This window comes from Oryzias melastigma, linkage group LG24, assembly GCF_002922805.2.
Source record: "Oryzias melastigma strain HK-1 linkage group LG24, ASM292280v2, whole genome shotgun sequence".
Taxonomy (NCBI): Eukaryota; Metazoa; Chordata; class Actinopteri; order Beloniformes; family Adrianichthyidae; genus Oryzias; species Oryzias melastigma.
In genome coordinates, this window is record NC_050535.1 from 5,129,702 (window position 1) to 5,141,543 (window position 11,842).

Genomic DNA, 11,842 nt, shown 5'->3' on the forward strand with positions numbered 1-11,842 from the left:
AATGATATGTCGCCTCTTAACCAGCAGGTCAGAGACCGAGTTCCACAGAAGCTTGCCAGCCTGGGGACCTGAACTGAGCTGTCACAGCTGCCGCCAGCGTCTGTGTGACAGCTCAGAACAACACAATGATTAAAAAAGGACTAAAAAGTTTGTCAATCCTGATGCAGAGGAGGCGGTTTATCCGATTATTATAGAAAATGCTGATGGAAAATTTAGTATCCTGGCAGATTTTCTTTAAACTTCTAGTCACGAAAAGAAAAAAAAATATATATATATATTAGCTTAATGGGGTGAGAAACACAAGCTTAAGTAAAACTATGTGTTGCATAATGCTTGATAACAGACTCCAGACATGTGAGTGCAGGAATGGATAAAATGGGAGGGGCTTTATGGAGAACAGGACGGCCTTGCAGAGAGATGAGCGGCGACGGCGGAGCTCTGTGACAGCAGGTGAAGGCGGCGTTCAGATGAATCGTGGAGCGGTGGGGCTTAGAGCAAAGAGCCAGCTGAGCTACGCCGCCATGCCTGCAAACACGCTTTTGATCACTTCAGCAGTCGTGGAAAAAAAAAATACCCAGAATTATAGATTTTTTATTTTAATTTTTTCTTCTCATGTTGGCTCCAGACTCACTGAACCATGCATCAGTTAGTGTTTTAAAGTCCTCCTCCTATAAAAATCCTGTTTTTAACATGTATGTGCGACATTTTACTGATGAAAAAGAACAAATTTAATAAGAAATTATTTTGTTTTTGCATTTTTAAATCGTCAAAACCACACGGCTGGGCAATACTTGTTGTATTTATGTAGTAGCAGTGAAAATGTCCGCTAGAAAGACTAAACTCCTCCCCTACTTCACCATTTTCTAGTGCTGTCTGAATCTATAATCCAAAATAAAGTGCACTAGAAATTTCCCAGAAGTCTTTGTGAAAAACTAGCGTGCATCGATGCTCTATAGATTAGCAAATATAGCCCACAATGCATTGCGGTCGAACAATTTCGAACCATAAAACGTGTTTAAATGTATTTTTTAATAAACCATCCACATTTTTACCACCAAAACTCAATAGAATCATCAATAAACGTCATGAAATGTTCGATTTCGACTTTGTGAAATCAGCGACGTCATATCCGGTTTTTGGAAAAATGAAAAAAAAAGTAGTGAACATCGAGTTTAAAATCCAGTGCACTATATAATCTAGTTTTTTTAGTAGTTAGAAGATAGGGAGGGATTTTGGACACAACTACAGAGCTATCACAATCACACGGGGGATCAGGGGCGGAGCTGCTCAGCTCCAAAAGCCACGCCCCCTCAGAGGAGATTTCGGAAACAGAGACTTAATGAAAAATGACTTTTTATGGAATTTAGGTTGTGGGATTTTGGTTAAAAACATCATAATCATCATTAAAACAATACTGGGAATGTTTAAAAAAATAGTCATAGGGGATTTAACACTTTCATTTTCAACATGTTTTTTTTTTTTTTTTGTTCCCAGAATTCCAGCCTGCAGAGCTCCTGAGTGCTCAGAAAAAGAAAAAAAAACCTGACAAGCATAATGTGTTTTAGTGTTAAACACTGTAGAGATTTGCATTGCCCTTAGCAGTGTGAAATTAAACATTGCAAGGAGTGATTTATGGTTCTCCAAATCAGAAGCTGTTAGCTGACAACAAGCGGAAATCTGCTTCCAACTCGCTCAGCGAGACCCAAACAGTTGCTGTCGCCGTGCAAAAGTGTGACACACATTAAACCCTCCGTTGAGCAGACGCCTTTTTTGGAATTATCTCCCAAAACGTCCAACGTTTAGCAGGAATATAGGTGCTCCGACAGCAACACAGCATGCCGTGGTGCTAATTTCCTGTCAGGAGACCTGAAAAAGAAGCGTGACGGCTCTCCATGCATGGGAGCTCGCATGAACAAAACTGCATTAGCAGCGTTAGCTGGAAGATTAAAGTGCTTGCTATGCTGACGGTCCAGACATTTAAGCTGCTTCCTGCAGGAGTCAAAAGGAGTAACGAACGGGACTCCAAGTCATCACAAAAGAAAACAGCCTCTATGAGGGTAATATGGCATATTAATGTTTATGGACCCTCAAATCCTCCAGAGCCCGCGGCTACAGAACATTACCTTGTTCCGTTCGCCTCCGTGTGCGACTCAACTTTCGCCGGGGAAAGCATGCACACAGCTGCAGAGCAACAATAAAGTGCATGAATTAAATATGAGGTTGACACAGAGATGCAACGGATCTGTTTCCTTTCACGCCGCACCGCCGCTCTCAAGCTGTGCAACAACGCAGGTTGGAATGAAAGCACAGAGCGGCGGCCCAAGTGAAGCCCGAAGCCTCGTCTTTGGATTAAATAGATTCAATCCTGATGAAATCAAACTTTTAATAGTTCGTTCTGTGAGGTCAGTTGTATTACAGTTAACTGAAAGGCTGCAAACTGTAGTTTCGGTGGCATAATCATCCTGATTTTGTGAAATTATGCAGCTGCACGCCACACGACTCCCACCAGCTTCACCTCCCAGAGAAGGTACTGATTATTTATCGCATTTGCCTTCACTTTACCACTTTGCGGCACCTTTACTTGCCTCGATCGTATGGATTTTTTATTTAACCATAAATTAACTGACAGATAAATATGTGCGTGCATGCACTGATCCCTGATTGGTCTGTTTGAGCATGAATCCAGGAGAGACAAGACTCCCTCCGCCAAGAAGCTCCACTTGAGCTGATTGATTTGCCATCACTTCTGGATCCCCGATAACTGCATGTCTGGAGGGCTGCAGTGGCTCCAGTATTTCAGTGTGCAGGTTTTTTTTTTTTTTCGACCACTTTGTTTGCGGGTGGAGGACGTGGGCGGCTGTAAGGAATGTATAGGCGTGCACTTCTGTGCTGGTGCATGTTGTGACATCTGTGACAATTCTGCTGCTTCTTAGACGAGAACGTCTGTCTGCACCTCCTCCATACGTGTGTGGTTTTTATTATTTATTTATTTTTGACTGAGTTGTAGATTTTCATCTTTGACTTCCAAACGTCCAACATTTCACAAATTGGTCTCCAACAGGGAAGCAGCCATTTATGGAACCTTTTTTTTTTTGCATGATCTAATCATAGATTGAGTCTTATGGAGGTATAGACGCAAGATAAACACCTCCTTTTTTATTCAGAGCAATTTTCCTCTCTGCAGGAAGAACAGCACCAAGTTACTTTTCCATTTTAGGTTAGATTAAAAATGTTTTCAGCTAATTTGTTTTCTACTGTAGTATTTTTTTTTTTTTGATAATTTAAAATCTAGCTTCTATTTTAGAAACATGCTAATATTTCTGACTGAATAGTTTACTGAGGAATTTTAGGCCAATTTGTTTGCTAGTAACAAAGCAACAAGTTAGCCTTTTTAGGCTAATTTGGCTTCTAATTAGTTTCTTTTATGCTTATTTGGAGTTTAGCTAGTATTTTAGCAATGTATGCTAACATTTTTTGCTAATTTGTTATCTTCTTAGGTTTTTAGGCAAATTTAGAGTTTAGCTTCTATTTTAGCAACACGCTAACACTTTCACTATAGTTTACAGAGGAATTTTAAGATAATTTGTAGTTTAGACAATATTTTAGCCAAATCCTGATGTTTTCAGCTAATTTGTTATCTACTGTAGTTTTATTTTTTTTTTAAGAATATAGAGTCTAGCTTCTATTTTAGCAACATGCTAATATTTTTGACTAATTTAGTTTACTAAGGAATTTTAGGCTAATGTGTTTGCTAGTAACAAAGCAACAAGTTAGCCTTTTTAGGCTAATTTGGCTTCTAATTAGTTTTTTTATGCTTATTTGGAGTTTAGCTAGTATTTTAGCAATGTATGCTAACATTTTTTGCTAATTTGTTATCATCTTAGGTTTTTAGGCTAATTTAGAGATTAGCTTTTCTTTTAGCAACATGCTAACATTTTTTGGTAGTTTGTTGTCCACTGGGGGTTTTAGGCTAATTTAGAGTTTAGCTTCTATTTTAGCATCAGGCTAACACTTTCACTAATTAGTTTACTGATGAATTTTAGGCTAATTTAGAGTTTAGCTTCTATTTTAGCAACAGGCTAACACTTTTCACTAATTAGTTTACTGATGAATTTTAGGCTAATTTAGAGTTTAGCCAATACTTTAGCTAAATCCTGATGTTTTCAGCTAATTTGTTCTCTACTGAAGTTTTTTTTTTTTTGATAATTTAGAATTTAGCTTCTATTTTAGCAACATGCTGACATTTTTGACTAATTTAGTTTACTAAGGAATTTTAGGCTACTTTGGAGTACAGCTTTTTTGGAGTTTAGCTAATTTTCCAGCTACATGCTAGCTGTTTTGATGAATTTAGGCTGTTTTTGGAGTTTGGCAAATTTTTACACGTTAGCTGTTCTGGCTAATTTTGGCTTTTTTTGTGCTAATTTAGCATTTAGCTAAATTTTTTAGCTGTCTATTAGCTTCAGCATTTTTAGCTATCAATTTCAGCATCTTCAACTATCAGCATTAGCATCTTCAGCGGCCAAATTCAACTTACATCATTCACACTAGCATTATCACAGGTAATGCTATATATCAAGTTCATAATTATGTTCAAAAGTTACATTTTTAAACTTTAAAAATGTAATTTTAGAGTGTTCAATAAATGTTAATTCTAAGGTGTGTTTTGGATTTTGGTTGGATTGAGTTTGACAGCCCTGCTTTACGTGTATTATCATTATCCGTTATGTAACTTAAGATCAGATATTTATATATTTCCAGCACAGATTCAGGTTATTAAGAATCCTCAAGTAACAATAAATCACATGACTGAATAAGTAGATTTAACACTATTTCAGACTTCGTCATAGCATAAGCAGATGTATTATCAAAATTCAGACAAAATGTGGAGATTATTTTTCAGTAGAAAAAAAAAACAATATAAATCAAGTATCAAACATCAACAAAAATATTTATGTATGCAGACTATTTTCCATTGAAAGAGTCATTAATGTAAAGCAAGTCTCATAGGAATGTATGCTGATTTTTAAAGAAAAACTATTAAAATAAGTCAGATAACACAAATAAAATAAATGTGAGAGTTTAGAACATGGTTAGAACTCCGTTTTTTTTCCGGAACCAGAAAAAAACATTTTTTTTTAATGCAAGTTTTCCTTTGGATGCAGAATACAACACATTTCAGTTGGATAATTTAACAGATTTTTCATTTTTCTATCACGGCAGGAGTTGTTTCATCTAAGATAAAAGAGCATAAATACTTTTTGCCGCTGACTTGTTGCATATAAAATCTCAGTTTGATTGCGAAAGCACTTTAGGCTTAAAAAAACACGTTTAACACTTAAAAAGCCAATGAATTCTGGGTTTCTTCCTCCGGGGAAAACAAACCATTAATTGAATGTGTGAGCACTACGCCTTACTTGATTTCAGAAACCGCTGGTTGGTGGAAGATAGTGCCTCAAAGCGGTTGTTGGAGACTAATAATATGAAGGTGATCAGAGGGTGAGACAGTGTTTTTGAAACTCTCAATTAGCATAGATGATGCCGTAATCAATAATGCATAAATAAGTTCCACAATTTTTCATTCATAATTAAAAAGCAACAAATTTCCAAGGTTAAACATGAGATGGCTGCCGATTTGCTCTCCCTCTGACCACATTTTTGTACAGGATGGTCGCCATTGATTCACTGCCCCATTTGGCTATCGATCTGAGTCGATGCCATTATGTCAGTGATATTGTAACCCTCCGGAGCGCAGTGGTTCCGAAAAGGGAAGGAAAAAAAATAAAAAAACGGTGAGTGAAAACCAATGTGATGAGCTGAGTGCTGCATCAGATGCAACCGCAGCTGTGTTTCAGCTAATGACGAGCACACAAACACGCAGCTCAGGGTAGTACAGCCACAGCCTTGGCCAGTAGAGCCTAGCACAGCAAGACAGAACACTCTCATTTCTCCAGTTCCTCGCTGTGCCAAAAGGGAGCTATGGAAACACGGGGGGGGGACGAGTGACCGTTACAGACGTGCAGATTTTTATTGGGGCGGCTCATTGTGGCCTAATATTCCCTCTGACAGGCGCAGCCTCCCAGGCTGTCTTCCGTTGATCATTCAAATTGACTGTGCGGCAGGAGGGCGAGTGGGGGAGGGGCTTTCAGCCGGCCTGGGATGATTGAAAAGGGGAGCGAGGGGAGAGGATGCCGAGTGGTTTTGTATTTGTATTGATTTAATTGCATTTACAACTCAAAGAACAGAATTCTGGTCATAATCCATGGAAAAGTGCACACTCATGAAGAGATTCTGTGTCATGTAAAAAGCCCAACAGTCGGTCTGCTTGGTCCAGGATACCAACACACGCTTACGAGTGCATCCCCTAAGGCTAAATGCTGTTTCTCAATGAGTTTCAGACACCACACCACCGAACCCTCTGGGTGGCAAACAAGCGTTAAACTGTTATATACCAAAAAAAAAAAACCTGACATCATCACTTCTATCCCAGCCAGCAACGCCAAGTGGACTCAGTACAAGTGGGGAGAAAATGTGGGCCCCAAATGGGTTAGTCCACAGTTTCCATGGTGGCCCTGCCTGTCTTTGCCCAGGCTGGCGTAAGTGGACACTCAGCGGGTAGGCTAGCTATGCTAGCCAGCCGCCTGGTAGACAGCAGAGCTCGCTAACTCAATACAGCTGAGATTGTTTACTCAATACGTAAGAGCATACTAGCTTGCTACAGAGGAGCTCGCTAGATCAATAAACCATAGCTTGCTAGCTTGCTACAGCTGAGCTTGCTAGCATGCGACAATGGAGCTCACTCGCTCGCTACAGCGGAGCTCAATAGGAGGCTTCAGAGGGGCTCGCTAGCTTGATAAAGCAGATTTCGCTAGCTTGCTGTAGAGAAGCTTGCTAGCATGCTACAGTGGCGCTCACTATCTCGATACAGAGAAGCTCAAGGGAATGCTACAGAGGATCGCACTAGCTTGCTATAGCTGAGCTCGTTAGCATTCGATAGTGGAGCTTACTAGCCCGCTAAAGCGGAGTTCACTAGCTCGCTACAGCGGAGGTTACTGGCATGCTACATCAGACCTCACTAGATCAATAAAGCAGAGCTCACTAGCTTGCTGTAGAGGAGCTTGCTAGCATGCTACAGTAGCGCTCACTACCACGATACAGAGGAGCTCAATAGGATGCTTCAGAGGAGCTCGCTAGCTGGCTGTCGAGAAGCTCGCTAGCATGCAACAGTGGAGCTCTAGCATGCTATAGAAGCTCTTGCTAAAATGCTACAGTGGCGTCACTACCTCGATACAGAGGCGATTAGGCAATGCTACAGAGGAGCACTAGCTTGGTACAGCCGAGCTCGCTAGCATGCTACAGTAGAGTTTGCTAGCATGTTGCAATGGTGTTTGTTTCATGGGAGCTTGCTAGCATACTACAGTGAAGCTTGCTAGCATGCTACAGAGGAGTTAACTAGCTCGCCACCCCAGACCTCGCTAGCTTGATAAAGCAGAGCTAGCTAGCTTGCGGTAGAGGAGCTTGCTAACATGCTATATAGTTTGCTAGCATGCTACAGTGGATTTTGCTAGGATGCTATAGTGGAGCTTGCTAGCATGCTACAGTGGAGTTTGCTAACTTTCTACAGCAGAGCTCGCTAGCATGCTACACTGTCCATTGGGCAGCTGGCTAGCGTAGCAAGCTAACCCACTGAACGCCCACTTAAGTCAATGTGGGAAAACACAGAAGCTGCGGACAAACCCAACCGGGGCCCACATTTTCTGCCCACTTTAAACCTTATGGCCCCTGCTGGCCTTGCTAGCTGGGATCAATGGGAAAAGACGGGTAAAGAAAGGCTGATGGAGGGCCTGCCCTTTTGTCAGGCCACCATTCATATTCAAATCCACGTCCTGTTTATTGGATAATAAATTGAGCATGAAAGATTAATTTGCATTTAGTTCATCATCCCAGTGATATAGAGCGGCAGTTTCTATACAGTAGCGCCCAGAGCTTAATAGCCCAGAGGCAGAACTGGCATATCAATATGCGCTTCCTTTTTGGTTCAAGGACAAGGGATTAGAGCCCTGTAGCAAAATCTCTACTATATGATTCACAGTTCTTGCTCCCGCTTAATTCTTGTCACTCAGAGTCTAAGCCAACATATCAGACACACTTAATGCCAGGCCGAGAGCCATCAAATATTAACCAAAATCCTTCATTAAAATCTGTGTGGTTTCACATGTTTGTGTCTAAAACGTGAATCCCAGAGGGTCACTTCTTCTTCTTCTTATTTGGAGGCGTTTTTCGACCTTTGGATTTGGAGAATTAATTCTCAAAATAATAATAATAAAAAAAAGATCTCGAGTGTGACAGCTGAGCAAATATAAGGCAAGAGGACCAGACTTGGAATTAGACAATTATTCTGAGCAACAGCTAACGAGCAGCACAGATTATAGAACGTATACAAATCTGACTGACTGCATAATAATCACATATAAAACAAAGTTTTATCTGTTAATTTATTTGTCAAAGTCAAGACCTCGGGGCCAGATCTGGTCCTCCAGATCATTTTATTTTATTTTTACGATGTTATCTTGCGCTCATTTATAAGTTGTATAATTTGGACAGAATATATTTCTATGGAGAGTAAACTATTAAAATTGATTTGGGTTTAAGTTGATTTAATTAGGAAGAATACTCATACATTTTTAGTGTTCATAATTATGTAAAAAAGTCACGGTTTTAAAGTTTAAAATATCGAGATTTTGCTAGTTTTTTGGACTACTTTGGCATTTATTAAGACTTTTTTAGGCTATTTTGGAGTTTAGCTAATATTTCTGCTACATGCTTGCTGATAATTTAGGCCTTTTTCATTTTATTAGGATATTTTGAAGTTTAACTATTTTTTCAGCTACATGCTAGCGGTTTTAGCTAGCTAACTTATTTATTTATTTTGTTTAGGCTGATTTGGTTTTTAACTAATATTTTAGCTGGCTAACAGCTTTAGCATTTTCAGCTATCAATTTCAATGTTTTTAGCTATCAACTTCAGCGTTTTCCGCTATAACTTTGAGTTATTTCAGCTATTACCTTCAGTGATTTCAGCTTCAGTGCTTTAAGCTATTAATTTCAGCATCTTCAGCTAACAGCACTAGCATCTTAGAATTCAGCTTACAACATTCACACTAGCATTATTGCAGGTAATGCTAGCATTCTGCTAGCTTCTTGGACTAATAAGGTTTTTTAGACTGTTTTGGAGTTTAGCTTTGTTTTCAGCTACATGCTAGCTTATTTTTAAGGCTAATTTGGTCTTTAACTAATATTTTAGCTGTCAGCTTCAGCATTTTCAGCTATCAATTTCAATGTTTTTTGTAGCTATCAACTTCAGCGTTTTCAGTTAACAAATTTAGCGTTTTTCGCTATCAGTTTCAGTGATTTCAGCTTCAGCGCCCTTAGCTATTTTCTTCAGCGTTTTCAGCTTCAGCATTTTTAGCTATTCAGCTATCAGCACCTTCAAATTCAGCTTACAGCATTCACACTAGCACTATCGCAGGTTTGCTATATATCTAGTTCATCATTATGTTAAAAAGATCCAGTTTTTTTTTTTTTTAATGAAGTTTTCAAGTGTTCAATAACATATTTTTTTATCCTTAAGGTGTTTTTAGGTTTTCTCCCCTTGTGCGCTTGAGTTTGACATCCCTGATTTAGGGGTTAAGATCTGAAGAGGAAACATTTTCTTCCAAACAACAGGAATAAAAAGATGTCCTGGTTGCTCCACAGGGTTTGCAGCTGTTATTCCCGCGTATTAACCTTTCAGATTAACCCGGTTTAAAAGGTGACAGGTGCGGGAAAAACTCATAGGGAGGTGAACCTGACAGCTAACACCTTATAAATTAATAGCCAGGAATGAAACGAGCAGACTAAAAGGGAGGAGCGCCGCTCATTACCGAGAGAGTCCCTCTGAAATATGATGAGGAGGTGACGCGAGGATTACAGACGGCCATGTGGAGTGATTGTGTGCGCGCGCGGCAGTGGTGGTGGGGTGATTTCCGCGCACGAGCTCACGGTTGCGCCAATTTTTTTTTTTTTTTAGCTTTGAAAATAAACTGAAGTTTGTGATTAAAAAAATAATAAAATTAGAGATTTTCAGCAATATTCTGTTAAAACACTAAACTGACAATAATAAGTCAATGGGGGATAAAATGAAACTATATGGAGAAATGTTGGATTTGGCGCTAAAATAAGTCTTCACATAGTGCAGAGTGATTTTCTTTCCCTCCATCTCTTTCCTTTTCATCATAAATGGGCGGAAAAGCTGCTAAACTCTCCGGTCTTACCTCGTTAAATCTCTGTCCAGGGTTCTGGAAGCATCAGTCGCTGTCCATGGTGCTGGATTTCATTGCGGTTCCGTGGATCAGGAGGAGGAGGAGGGGGGGGGATTGCAGGCTTTGTAAATCCGCTGCTATGAAGGCGCCGAAAAGAGAGAGAAAAAAAAAGAACCGGTCCAAACAACTTCAGTTCAGGAGAATCCAGGGGTCTCCAGGCGCCTGGCCGACAGCGCGCGCGGACGGAACGGAACGGGACGCGCGAGCCGCCGCAGCTCCGAGAGCGCGCGAGACAGTCACAGTCCTCTAAATATTAGCCTGCCGGCTAAACGGAACCGCTTTGGCAAGTGTAATTGTCGAAGCTTCTTCTTCTTCTTCTTCTTCTTGGCTTCTTCCTCCGGATGGGCTTAAACACCCCCCCCCCCCCCCTCTCCCTCTATCTCTCCACCACTCTCTCCCTCCATCAATCACTCTTCCAAATATGTTAGAATGAAATGCATTCTGCAACAGACTAAAACAAATGACTGCGAGGAATTAGACAAGACTCAGCCTTTTAGTCTTAAATAAATGGACTCAATCCAAACAAATGATGTGAACCTCAATTTGGTGTAATTCTTCTCATTCTAAAGAAAAAAAAAGACCATCTGTTTACTGCTGCTCCTGTCACCTTTAAGTGTTTGCATCTGTGTTTTTACTGCTGCGTTGGAGTTTTCCCGCAGAATGTTCCTCTTGCATATCATGACAGCGGCGAAGATGGAACTGGAAATGAATCAGATAATTAATTTGGCGGAATGCCATTCGTGTATCACAACAGGACCAGGCTGGCAGCATTCTGAGAAAATTATTAATACTCATTCTCAAGGAAAAAGTCACTCAAATTACAGAAATGACTGAATAGAAATCAAGCATAAGTCTAGTTTTCGGATTGCATTTGGTCTTTGAGGTTTCCTCTGCAGGTTCAAGCTTGTCTGTTTTAATGTCAGCACTGCGGCGGGCTGATGACCTCTCAAGGATGTATTGCACTTGCAATCACTTGGCAGCTGCTGAATGCTTCAGGCATGCAAACTTTCTTGGGGAAAGAGTGTGGGTTTCCCTTGACTCAGGCTTTGCCACCACCGTGCATTATATTCCCTGCCAGAAGGGGGAGACAAACACTTTCCAGGGTATATTCCTTTAAAGCAGGGGTGTCAAACTTATTTTGGTTCATAAACTATCTGATGGGCCTGATACACCCTTGACAGCCTAAGAAAAAATATATTATCTGCACATTATTAAACTAAAAACTCAATTAACAAATGATTGTCAGGAAGATTTTAAAAAATCAGATCATAGTTTGGTCGAAATAAAGGATTTCACGTCATTTTTCTTCCAGTTTAGATTGGTAAGGTGCACAAATAGCAGCAAAAGCCTCAAGATTACTTTGCTGCAAAAATAATTTGAAAGAGAAAACCCAAATCTGGATCTCAGAAGAAAAACAATTTGATGCTCAGATTCAAATGATCATCGTTTTGAGTAAATTGGTTTGTTGACTTTATTTTTTGGTTT

At 40.0% G+C, this 11,842-nt stretch overlaps 1 protein-coding gene across 1 annotated transcript in view; it reads right to left on the reverse strand.

Annotated features, from left to right (window-relative positions):
* tmem121ab (transmembrane protein 121Ab) overlaps positions 1–11,631 on the reverse strand; it is a 68,859-nt gene extending 57,228 nt beyond the window's left edge. The window contains exon 1 of the mRNA XM_024290414.2: positions 10,310–11,631. The gene's annotated coding sequence lies outside the window, so the exon portion shown is untranslated. The remainder of the gene's footprint in view (positions 1–10,309) is intronic.
* Positions 11,632–11,842: the final 211 nt, after the last annotated feature.